At 38.1% G+C, this 12660-nt stretch overlaps 1 protein-coding gene across 6 annotated transcripts in view; it reads right to left on the reverse strand.

The window, feature by feature from the left end:
• LOC114031836 (disks large-associated protein 1) overlaps positions 1–12660 on the reverse strand; it is a 411078-nt gene that overhangs the window by 103619 nt on the left and 294799 nt on the right. The window lies entirely within an intron of this gene.

The following is a 12660-nucleotide window of genomic DNA, read 5'->3' on the forward strand; positions in this document are numbered from 1 at the left end:
ATATGTATATAGATATCTGTATATGTGTGTATATGTACACACATGTACATATATATATATATACATACACACACATATATATCCATGCTTAATTGTAGCCTTCTTTAGGGTGGTGAGGGGAGGGACGGGGAAAAATAAAGTAAAAAGTACATAGAGAACAAAGGAAAACCAACAAGGAAGCAAAGAAAAACTGGGAAGCTTTGAAAACTATGTGTAGTATTATATAGGTTTTCCTGAAATGGAAACTTATTGTTTTATATTGAATCCTCTCTTGTGGTCTGCTGTGTACATGGCAATGTTTTTTTTTCTTTTCTCATTTTGTATTTAAGTTTAAAATAAAAAAAATTTACAAAAAAAAGAGAGAGAAAGAAAAAGGTAGAGTAAGTTACCTCAGCTGGATGTTCTCTCTCCCAATGAAATCTCAGGTCTAGCCCCTATCCCTATCCATCACTTTAAGGGGAATCCCTTTCTAGCTTTAAAAATTCTGTAATCTATAAGACAGAAAAATTCTGTTGAATCAGTTACACTACTTGGAGTCTGTCAAGGTGTTTTTTCAGCATTGTATTTCCCCAAATGTGGTCTAGATAGTCTTCAAGTCATCCATACTTAATGAGTTAGAAGTCCTCAAAACTTGGTGACTTAAATATTCACATTTATGACTATTCTAAATACAGTTTCCTTCCAGTTCATCAGCTTCCTCAACTCCCATGGTCCCTATCTCCATTCTATTTAATGTACTCATAGGGGATAGTCGCATCTTAAATCCCCACCATCACCTGAAACTGTTCCACCTCCCCTCATTGATTACAATCTCTTATTCTACCTTTCTCATGGTTTCATTCACTACTCCAAAACCTGATTTTTGTCCTTACTGCAAGTACTGTCTTATTCCTTAGTCCTCCACAGGTCTTCCAGCCTATTATCCCTATTCTTACCCTTGATTCTCTTACCCCTTTGTCTTTTCACTATTTATATACCCTTTAGCCCAGTTCATCCCCACCATTTACCTTTTCTGTGCCTACATGCTGTTAGAAGAAGTCAGGAAACTTTATGGATTAAGTCTTTTACAAACCTGTTCTCTAACCTCAACTAGGCTCTCACCACTGAACTGCAATCTTTTTTTTCCCCTATTGGAGAGCTCCTCATAGACGCTATTCCAAATCTCTTCCTATCTATTCTAGCCCATAACTCCTTCCTCCTCCAGTAGATGACTGTTTTCTTCTCCTCATTAAAAAGACTCATATAATCTATAGAGGGCTCTCTAATAATCTCCCTTATTACAGAAGGTATAAACTTCACCCATTCCTTTCTCTTGTTTCATCCTCAAAAGATGAAGTGGCACTTCTTGCCAAGGTCATTGGTGCCCTTGATTACATTTCCTGTTTTCTTTGGAAGCCTTCCTCAGTGGAGAATCCCCTTCTCTCTTTTTCAGGCTCTCCTAGCTCCCCCAGTCTATTGACTCCTACCCTCTTGTCCACAAACACTGAATCTTCCCTATCTTAAAAAATCAAAACAAAGAGCTACACTTTTCTTCACCTTTCTATCCCTTCAAGCTTTTGCCCTACATATTTTCCATTTTCTTCCTCTTTTTTTTCGTCTCTTCCAGTCTTCCTACCTTATTGTACCTTATCCACCTATTGCTTGATCAGTAATGAGCTCTTTCTCAGTTTTTTTTTTTTAACCTTTCTGCATTTGACAATTTTAAACTGGTTTCCTCTTCTTTTCCTCTAGGCATTTTTTTTGGGGGGGGGAGGCAATCGGGGGTTAAGTGACTTGCCCAGAGTCATACAGCTAGTAATTGTCAGAGGCCGGATTTGAACTCAGGTCCTCCTGACTCCAAGGCCAGAGCTTTATCCACTGTGTCACCTAGCTGCCCCCCCAGGCATTTCTTAATACTATACTTTCCTAGGTCCTCAATCGGACCCTACCTGCTTAATGTCATCTGTAGTACCCTAAGTGTAGGTGTTCTATAAAGTTCTTCCCTGGGCCCTCTTTATATTCTTTCCTGTAATGATCTCCCATGCATTTCATGATTACCTCTATGCAGATGATACCTAATTCATCAATTTCTAATCTTCCTGAATTTTAGACCTACCTGGCTAGCTGCATGCTGGCCATTTCCACATGAATGTCCCTTTGGTATCTAACTTACCTAAAACTGAATTTATCCTTCTATAACTTACTAATGCACAGGTGGAACGTTGTTATTCCCTCACTCAAAAATCTTCAGTAATTCCCAGTTGGATAAAATAGAAGCTCCTTAGTTTTTCATTTGAAACCTTCACAATCTGGCTCCAGCCTACCTTGCGAACCTTATTTCGTGGCTAGTCTCCTCTCAACCTTATCCTATATTCCAGCCAAACTGTTCTAGTTTGAACTTTGAATGTCATCTGCTGTGTCAGGACTCTCTCATTCTTCCCCAATCCTACAATGCAGGCCCTCCTCATCTCATATATTGAAATGAATCTGTGATCTCATCAGTTTGAGAGTTCCTTCCAGCAATGCCAATTTTAACCATCTAGGCTTGCCCACTCTGTTCAGCGTTTATCTATTTTTTCCTAAACATTCACCAGCAGGGCTTCACCCAGTGTGTTAGAAGCCTTCCTCAATTTCTTCCAAACATTACAAAGATACAGTAGAACACTCAGGCTCTCTACCTGTCATCACTCTCTTGTAACATCACCAATCTTGTCATAAATTCCTTGATGACATCCTTTACATTTGTTCATCTTCAGAGTTCCTTGTCGGTTATAAGGCTGCGCCCATCCTTCATCTGTTCACCTTTCTCTATGTGTGACAGTCATCTTTAATATTTCAGAGGCAGTGATATTTCCAATTTGCTGCCATATAGTAACTCCAGTAAAATGTTAGTGTTGAACCAATCTGTATTTATACCTGTTAAAATAATTTTCTTTCAAGGCTCAGCTCAGGGACTACATCTTCCAGGAAAGTTTCCTATCTGCTTGCTCTCCTTTGACTCCATGACACCCTTATCTTGTATCAAATTTACCTGTGTGTGGGACTATAGCCCTCTTAGTAGAATGTAAGTTCCCTGAAGACCAAGACTTTTTTTTATCTTTCTATCCTCTTTGTGTGTCATGGTGCCTTGTTGAATAGTTCTTAATAAATGCTTGCTGAAGGGAAGGGATAGATCAGTGACACTGAGATGGGGCAATGTTAGTACTGCATTTTTAGGTAAACTTTCTTGGTTTGTATTAATAGGTTTGATGGAGAGGAGGGTTCACTCTGGGTAATATAATGGAATAGAAAAGGGATTGCTTATTGGTCTGTTTCACACTTTACAAGATGCCATGGTTCCTAGTTAACTGGTTACAGTCTTTGCACATTAGGGCTGCTTTTGTCTTTGCATGGGGTAGGTGATCAGCAACAGGAAAGAGAAGAGCTGTCCTGGAAGGAAAGAATCAGGAACTCAAAATGAAGAAAACCAGAGGTAAGAGGTGGAAGGAGACTGGTTTGGCAGGATGTAGACAGAAATACTTTTCTATTCTCTGAAGAACTGCCTGATATATAGTTAACTTTACATTCTACCTCTGTCCCTAAGTCCTTCCTACTGGGCCCTGCCCCAAACCCAGGCCAGCCTGTCTCTCCCACTTGCCAGGGAAAATGTTTGGAGACAGTTCAGGCTTTGATGTAACTAACCCTACACTCTAACCCTGAGTCCCTCCTTCCTTCCTTCCCTCCTTTGTTCCTACTCTCCCTCCTTTTTCCCCTCCCTTCTCCTTTCACTCACTCATCCTTCCTTCCCTTCCTCCCATCTCCTTCCCTCCTTCATTTTGTATTGAAGCTTTGACCTATTTTCTTTTCAACCTGGGCTGATTTGCCTGGCACCCCACACTCCCAAGGGCTCAACATAATGATGCTAAACTTAGGCAAGGTACCCAATTGGTTTTAGCTGTACTGCAGTTTAGAACTAAAGCAATCCACCAGCCTCATCTTCCCTCACACTGTTGGTTTGTATGATTTTGACCCTCAATTCTTTCTCTTTTGCTTTACCTAGAGATAGGTATGCATGTGCAGGTGGCCCTGACTGTCCTTTTCTTGATGTAATTGCCATTTAATCTTTTTTTTTCTCTCCTTAGATTTTGGCACACCTGCCTCTCTGTTTTTCCCCTGTCTGCCCGAGCAAGGAATAGGAAGACATTTGAGGGTTAAAAACTCTGTTCACTTTATGACTTTATTATTTCAGGAGAATTGGTTATCACCTGAAAGAAGTGATCTCAAAGCCTGGAGTAAATGAAATGATCAAGAATGAAATCATCCCACCCAGCCTGACAGCTGGTGACTAACTGAAAAGGGAGAGGGGCGGTAATGCCTACTCAGTAATATCATACCATGTGACTGAAAACAAAGTAGAAATGACAAAGCATTTATCTCTGCCAGGATGTTAGAACCAATTGTTTCTGGATGATAGTGTGTTATAACATACATATTCAAGTGTTTTCCTTATATCAGGAAAGTGATTGTGGTGTCTTTGAATGACCTCTATAGAAAGCATTATGTAATATCTAATGGGAGTTCAGTCAGGCTGAAGTCAGAACTGAAACTTTATTTTAGGGTTCTCAGTAACCTTTGCTCACTGACAAAGTGCCTGTAAACTAATGGGCTTTTGGGAAGAGGGAATCACTCTTGTATAAGCAGCAGTATGATGTTACATCAGGCAGATGGGGAAAAGCAGGGGAGATCAGACAGGAAGGCTTTTTACACAATACAAAGCCAAACCCATAAGCTTGGGAAAACAGGATGTCCATGTAAGTAAAGAAAAAAAGAAAATGAATACATCGAATATTCATCCTTCCTGTCGTTTAAGGCCAAATGAAATAAATAGTTATCCAGCACCAAGCATGGTATCCTGGACGTAGTATGCCCTTAATAAATGTTTGTTGAATTTAATTATTTTTTATTTGGGATGCAGGGCTATATGGGAATACTGTCTGTTTTAATTACCCTGTTAATTATTTATCCTGCTGTTTCCTTTATTAGGATATATATGTATGTGTATACACAAATACACACATATTTAAATTTGGGGCAACAAATGGAATATTATTGACATCTATGATTTAGTCCAGTTAAAATTCCAGACATTTTCTGGTCCCCAAAAAACAGAATTGTAGAATTTTATAGCTGGAAGGATAGAGTCTGGTCCTGGAATTTCATTAGAATAGGAAACTCTCAGGTAAGGAAACTCTTTCTTCTGGTGTAAGTTTACACTTTCTCTGTACCATTACATAGACTTAGCTGTCATGACCAGAGCACGGACTTGCCTAGTGTCTCATATCCTGTGTGGGTCAGAGTCAGGACTTGAAATGAGGTCTTTCAAGTGTCAGCTGTATTCACCACACCCAGCTGCCTCTCTATTACAACTGAAAGGGACCTCAGAAATCAATCCAACTCCTTTATTTTCAAGAAAGGTGAAGGAAAAGAAACAAGCATTGATTAAATGCCTACTATGTGCCAGGCATTACAAAGTGCTTTATCTGACCTTAATCTCACAACAACAGTTAGGTAGGTGCTATATTATTATCCTGATTTTACAGATGAGGAAACTGAGGCAGACAGGTTAAATGGCTTGTCCAGGTTCACACAACTAGTGAGTGTTTGAGCTCAGGTGTTCCTGATTCCATGTATTATACTATCTAGCTGCTGCTTCAGACTGTATAATTTTGGGGGGGGGTTGGGGGTGAGGAGGGAGGCAATGGTGTTAAATGACTTACCCAGGGTCACACAGCTAATGTCCGAAGCTGGATTTGAACTCAGATCCTTCTGACTCCAGGGCTGATGCTCTATCCACTGTACCACTTAGTTGTTCCTGACCATATAATCTATCAGTGGCAAAACTGTGACTATGCCCTTATCTCCTCACTTCTAGGCCCATGATATTTCTGCTGCTCTGGAGCTGCTATTCTTTGACACTTGATGACTGCTAAATTCAGCGTGAGAGACAAGAGTGAGAGACTACTGGCACAGCAAAGGTCTGATGCTATATCAGGAAATTATACTTGTCTCAGGGACTCGGGATAAAAAAAAAAATCCCGAGTATTATGAGAGCTACTAAACAGTTTAGGATGTCATGCTAGTGTTGATTTTAATCATGGCTTCTTGAAAAAGGATAAAGGCAAGCACACTAAACTTGTAATTTTACTGTTTCTTCTAAAGAAATGAAAACCATATCATTTTAGAGCCAAAAGGAACTTTAGAATCTAAGTGGCCTAACCATCTCATTTCACAGGTGAAGAAATCGAACCTAAGTAAATCAATTGCTCAGGGTCCAAATGCTAGTTGATGGTAGTTAAAAGCAGAGCCTAAATCTCCTGACACCCTATTTTCTACTCTGTTCCCTCTTCCTATCCAAATCTTGGAACATTTTGGAGGAAGGCCAGCTCAGCCCTTCCACTGGGAAGACTGTAGTAGATAACCAGAGTTGTGATCTTCTGAGCCAGGGGTTCTTAATCTGAAGTATGTGAATAAAGTTTTTTGGAATGATATTTCAATATAACTGATTTTGTTTGTAATCCTATGTATTTTATGCATTTAAAAATATTATTCTCTGGAAATATTCCAAAGAATTACTAAACTCTCTATACCTTTGACCCAGCGATGACACTATTAGGTCTGTTTCCGAAGATGATTAGGGAAAAAGGAAAAGAACCTATATGTTCTAAAATACTTACAGCAGCTCTCTTTGTAGTGGCAAAGAACTGGAAATTGTGGGGATGCCCATCAATTGGGGAATGGCTAAACAAGTTATGGTATATGATCGTGATGGAATACTATTATGCTATAAGAAATGATGAGTTCATTGATTTTAGAAAAACATGGAAAGACTTTCATGAAATAATGAAGAGCAAAATGTGCAGAATCAAGAGAATGTTGCATACAGTAAGAGCAATATTTTTGTTCTGTGAGGCATTTGGGGTTAAGTGACTTGCCCAGAGTCACACAGCTAGGGAATGTTATGTGTCTGAGGCCTAAGTTGAACTCAGGTCCTCCCAACTCTACAGCCAATGCTCTATCCAGTGAGCCACCTAGCTGCCCCCCCCTTTTTCAATATTGTTTTAAAAACCACTTTGATCGAATAAGTAATTTTGAATATTATAAATACTCAAATCAGCTACAAAAGACCTATGAAGGAAGATGCTATCTGCCTCCAGAGAAATAATTGATAAACAGAAGTATGTATAATATGCTTTTACATATATACATATTCATGTGTAGTGATAGCCTTCTCCAAGGCAGGGTAGAGAGGCAATGAAAAAAGTATAAAAAGTACACAGCAGACAATAAAAGAAAATTTAGAAGGAAGCATAGAAAGCAGAGTAGCTTTGAAAATGATGTGTAGTACTTACATAGTTTTTTTTAAAGTAAACAGTGTGAAATGTAAATTCACAGTTTTATAGTGAATCCTTTTTATGTTGTACATGGAAATATTCTTTTTTGTCTATTTAAGTTCAAAATTTTCATTTCAAAAAATAGAAAACAATAAAAATAAAACAACAAAAGATAAAATATTCTTTTCAGAAGGGGTTAATCCATAAGATTCATCTGATTGTCAGAGGGGGAGTCCATGACACAAAACAGGTTAAGAATCTCTGTTGTAGGCTATAGGTTTGCTTAGTTCGGGCCCAGCAAAGGCACACCTACAGTTTCTATATCTAGTATTCCATAACATCCTACGTAAAGTGGGTTGTAAGTTCTATATGTCTTTTAAATTAAAAAGAACTGTAGATCAGATTTTAAAATACTTCTGATACTGCCAAGTTCTCATAGAAAGGGCTAATTGGGCCAGGCAGTGAGCATTTATTAATCACTTACTGTTTGTCAGACAAGACTGTGCTATTTCCTAGGGATAAAAATACGGGTAAGGAAAAAAAGACACCCTTTGCCTTCAAAGAGTTTATCTTCTAATAGGGGAAGAAAACACACAAAAAGGAACTGAAAAGTTCAACCACAGCATGCTTTGCATTAGTCTTTCTACTCAGATTCATCCATTTAGATCTAGTGGTAACAGTGTGTGCTTTTGGGTATTCTTTTATACAGGCAATTGTCCACACCTCACTCACTTTAATTAAGCCATTATGCAGAATAGTTTGATGCATCTTTACGGATAAATTCTCTATCTAAATTTACTATTTGATATTTTTTCTTCACCTGTTCAGCCCCAGCTCCTTGTCCCCGGGGTACAGAGCCTGTCCTACGCAGATAGAAAACAAAATAATGCAAACATTCCTTTCTTTCTCTTAGCCTACCATAAACTGTTACCGTGAGTTTGGACCTCTGAGAGGCTGGCTCTACCCAAGGCTTAGGCTAAGTGCCAAGACTCATTTAATGTAGCTTAAGGAGGGCTCCTAAAGGTTTATCTGGAAACTGCATTCTGCATTCATTAGAGTTATAGACCCATCAGACATATTTGAACATGGACTTGGAAAATGCCCCTTAAAAAAAAAAAGTGTTGCATGGAGACATAAGAGAAAATTGGCATTTCTGTGCACATACTTCAAATTAAAGGAGACAGACACATGAAGATATATATGCCTTTTATCATGAAACAAATACCCTGGAGCAAAAAGAGCTCTATCTGTGGTTGCTTGGTGTTTATTTTATTAAGTTCTCAAAAGGAACTATAAATAGTAAGTAATAAATAGGAAAAACTATAAATAGTAATAATTAAGAAAAAGTATAAATAGTAAGAAATAGGGAAAAACTATAAATAGTAAGCAGGAAATAGGAAAAACTATAAATAGTAAAATTATAAAAACTATAAATAGTAAGTAGTAGTAAAAGAATTAATTTCTGGATTTTCATAAGCACCAATACTTATTATAGAATATAAGCTTTTTGAGGGCAGAGCCCATAGCTATTTGTTCTTCCATCCTAAGACCTAGTTCAGTCTTATGGACACTGTGTTAAACTGTGTGTATGTTAAACCAACCCATGACACAAACCCACATTTATCTTTTATTAAGTTTATGACAATTTAATTCCCTAAAGGATGCTGACAAACTGTACGCTGTAGTATAATGTTTAACTAACTTCATAACATCACAGCATTTTGGTACAGATCTGTTGGTACTTCCATCTCCCACAGCTCAATTACCTAGGGTTCTGTCTGCTTTGGAGTAAAACACAAGTAAAACAGAAGGTAAGGATTGGAATCCTTATACCCTGCCCAGATAGCATTTAGGGAATTTGGCAATTTTCCTTTCCATTGACTAGAAGAAAAACAAATTTCAGCAGCATTCTAAGAACTTTGGTGCAGGAATGAGGGGAGGAAACCCTAGAGAAAGTGAGAACTACTATTTGGATTGAAAAGACCTTCCTGAGAGGTGTTGGAGTTGGGGTTGACTAGGAGTGATTTGATGGCTACAGCTCAAAGGTTCAACCCATTTGCAGTTACTGATAACCTTATCTTAAGGCTAGTCTAGTTATCCTCCGGCACCTGGCTGAGAGGTAATAAAACTGTTGCTTTATCTGTTAGGGAAGGAGTTAGCCAAACCTCTGTGCACTATAATTATTGTAAACTGAAATTGCCAGTCCTTTATAAAAAAAGAAAAAAGGGAAAAAAACCCCAACAACTGGGATGTGGAGGTTTGAGAAAAAGAAAAAGCCTTCAGGCAGGAAACTGTATCTGCTTTTCTCCTTAGGATTTCAAAAACCAAGCAAGCCAAACCATCCGAAGTTTTCCTACGAGTGAGAAAAACAATTTGGCTCGATTCCCCAAGGGTTAACCGGATTGCTGACAGCTCAGGCCCACGTGATGGTCTGGAAAAAGAGGATCAAACCCTCCAGAAAATCCTAGGAGGAATCTTCTTAGGAGCTTTCCTTTCCAAATGTAAATTACTGAGTCATTGCTTAGAAGGGGAGGAAGTTACAATCACAGTAAATGACTCATTCAGTGCAGTTAGCTCTGGGAGTTTGATTAAAAAAAAAGTTTTAGCTAAGAGTAGCAACAAATCAGCTTTAAATACTGGCACCTAAGGAAATTCCCCCACTTCAGAATGAATGCCATCTGCACAAAAGAAGTCCTATTGACATCTCATTTACAATCTCCCCCAGGACACAGACAAGACCATTTCAATAAACGCAGACACTGAGACACCTATTGTTTGGAATCATCATATAGCCGCAGGGTACCACCACTCCTTATTGTTTTGGAAAGTAAAAGATTTTGACCTGGGAGGATTGAACCCTGAATAGAGGAAGAAGAAAATAGCCCCTTTTTACTAAGTCACAAGATTCGACATGCACATGCATACGAATTCACACATACATACACAGTAAAGGTGAAATTTAATGGCATTTCCATTTGGGTGAGTATTGCACATAAGAGATACTCTTGCCTGCAGTCACATTTTGATGCTGTAGTGATCTTGAATGATGCCAGCTCTGTGCTTAAGGAATGTTAAGGCTTGCCAACATGTTTTCCAAAGCTGTACTTAATTTAGTTCCCAGCATTACAAAAAGGCAATATCCGTGTCATAGGAAAAAAACAAAACAAAATAAAGAACCTTAGGTAATTCTTTGATTACTTGTCCTTATTTTTTTCCTCTAAGGATTTATAGATTGACTTTAATTCCTTCTAAGAAAAAAAATTTTTTTAAGGCTCCTTGGCTTTTTAGTCTTCTCTCAGTTTATCCTTTTTTCCTTCAAATCTTTCTTTCTACTACCATCACCAGCATTCCTCATAGATCACCGGATTTAGACCTGGAAGGTGGGCTAACCTCTCTTATTTTGTGGATGGGACCGCCTAGGTTAAGTTACTGAGTCATACAACTAGTTAATTTTATTCAGTTTGATTCACTTAAACATTTATTAAGTGTTTACTACATGCCAGACTTTATGCCAGGTGCAAAAGATACAAAGATAAAAATAGAAACAGTCTCAGCCCTCAAAGATCTTGTGGTTCTTTCCTTCAGTCATTTCCTACTCTTTGTGACCCCCATGGACCATGGCAGGCCTGCCTCTTCAATCCTCTGCTGTCTACAGGGTCTGTCCAAACTCATGTTCTTTGCTTCCATGTTAGGGAGGTTACATTTTAACAAGTAAGGAATAGAACTAGACTAGAACCAGCATTTCTTGACTTCTGGCCTTTACGTTCCTTTTCTGAGCAGAACTTGAGGCTTTTGTTCAAATTTAGGTGAACTTTAAGAACCCAAAGGTTTTTTTTTTTCTGGGTTTCACAAAATCAAGGCTTAAATTTCTCCCCATTTGGGGCATTTGACTATGCTAAAAATTTTCAGTTACTTCACATTTCACACATCTTTTTCCTCCCAAGTTATCTTGGATATTAATTCTGAAAGGAGGAATTTCCCCCCCGTGTATTCACTTTTTTTTTTCTGTTCAAATTGGGAGCATTAAATCTAGCAAAAGGGGGGGGCACGGGGAGAGGGGAGGGAGAAGAGGAACAAAGAGAAATTTACATGATAACTCTATGTTTAAAAGGAATAACAAATTGTACATAATAGATTTGCATTACATGTGCAATCATCTTTATCATACTGTCTATGTTAAGGAAATGCTTTATTCCATAAGTTAAAAATAAAAACTATATACTTAAAAAAATCCAGTGTGTGCTGGACATGGTAAGTTGAAGTTTATGAAGCCTAAATAAAGCATTGTCAGAGTTGAGGTTATCTGATGAATCCATGAACTTGTCTGCATTGGACTAATAAACTAATAACCAAAAGGATTGATCTTTTGTGGATAATCACAGAAGGGGATATCCCTTTAAATAGGGATAAACTTAAAAAGCATTTTTGGAAGGTTAGACAAGAATTGGGAAAGACCTTAGAGATCTTTTGGTGCAATGCCCATTTGTAGGGGAGGGAACTGAGGCCCCCAGAAAGGTGAGACTGGTTTCAAGGTCACAATACTGGTAAATAGCTGAGCTAAGATTACAACCCAATTTATAGGCAAGTGTTATCTTTACTACAGTGGCTTGCTTTCCTTTTAAATGATTCTTTCTTAAATATTTTTCAGTGCTTAGCTCAGTACCTAGCACATTTAATAAATGTTATTTGATAAATAACTGCTTATTGAACAAATATAATATTGATAAAAATTAATAAATGCCTGTTGGTTGAGTTATTAATTCCTTTCACTATTTTATTGTGGTTCATTTATGCCGACTTCTTTGCAAACTAAGTTGAGAGGGGAGTAGTTATTAGAATCCTGGGTGCCTCATGGAACAGGTTTGAATCTCAACAACCTGGGTTTAATCCAACTACCTCTGACACTTCTTTGTTATGTTACCCTACCTCGATAAGTCATTTCACCTTTGAATATAATAGGAAGTCCCTAAATCTTAACTACTCAATCTGGGGGAGGTTGAAATTTGAGTTGGTGGGAGTTACCACCTTCAGATTTCCCCACACAAATTCTTCCTCACAATTAGTTGAGTATGAAAGCATGGAAGGAAGGTGATACTTCTCAAATCCAGTAGTAGATCGTAAATGATGCTTATTGGTTAATTGATTTAGAATAAGCAGTTCAATCTGGTGACAGAGTCCCATTTGGAACAGCAATGATAGAAATACTATTTAAGGTGTGAAGAGGCATTCTCAAAAAGTGCCCCAAATTGTCATATATTGACTTCAGTCATTCTGGCCCAAAGAGACAGCTCCTTTCCACCCCTCCCCCCAA

This window comes from Vombatus ursinus, unplaced genomic scaffold, assembly GCF_900497805.2.
Source record: "Vombatus ursinus unplaced genomic scaffold, bare-nosed wombat genome assembly UNPS02015255.1, whole genome shotgun sequence".
Lineage (NCBI taxonomy): Eukaryota > Metazoa > Chordata > Mammalia > Diprotodontia > Vombatidae > Vombatus > Vombatus ursinus.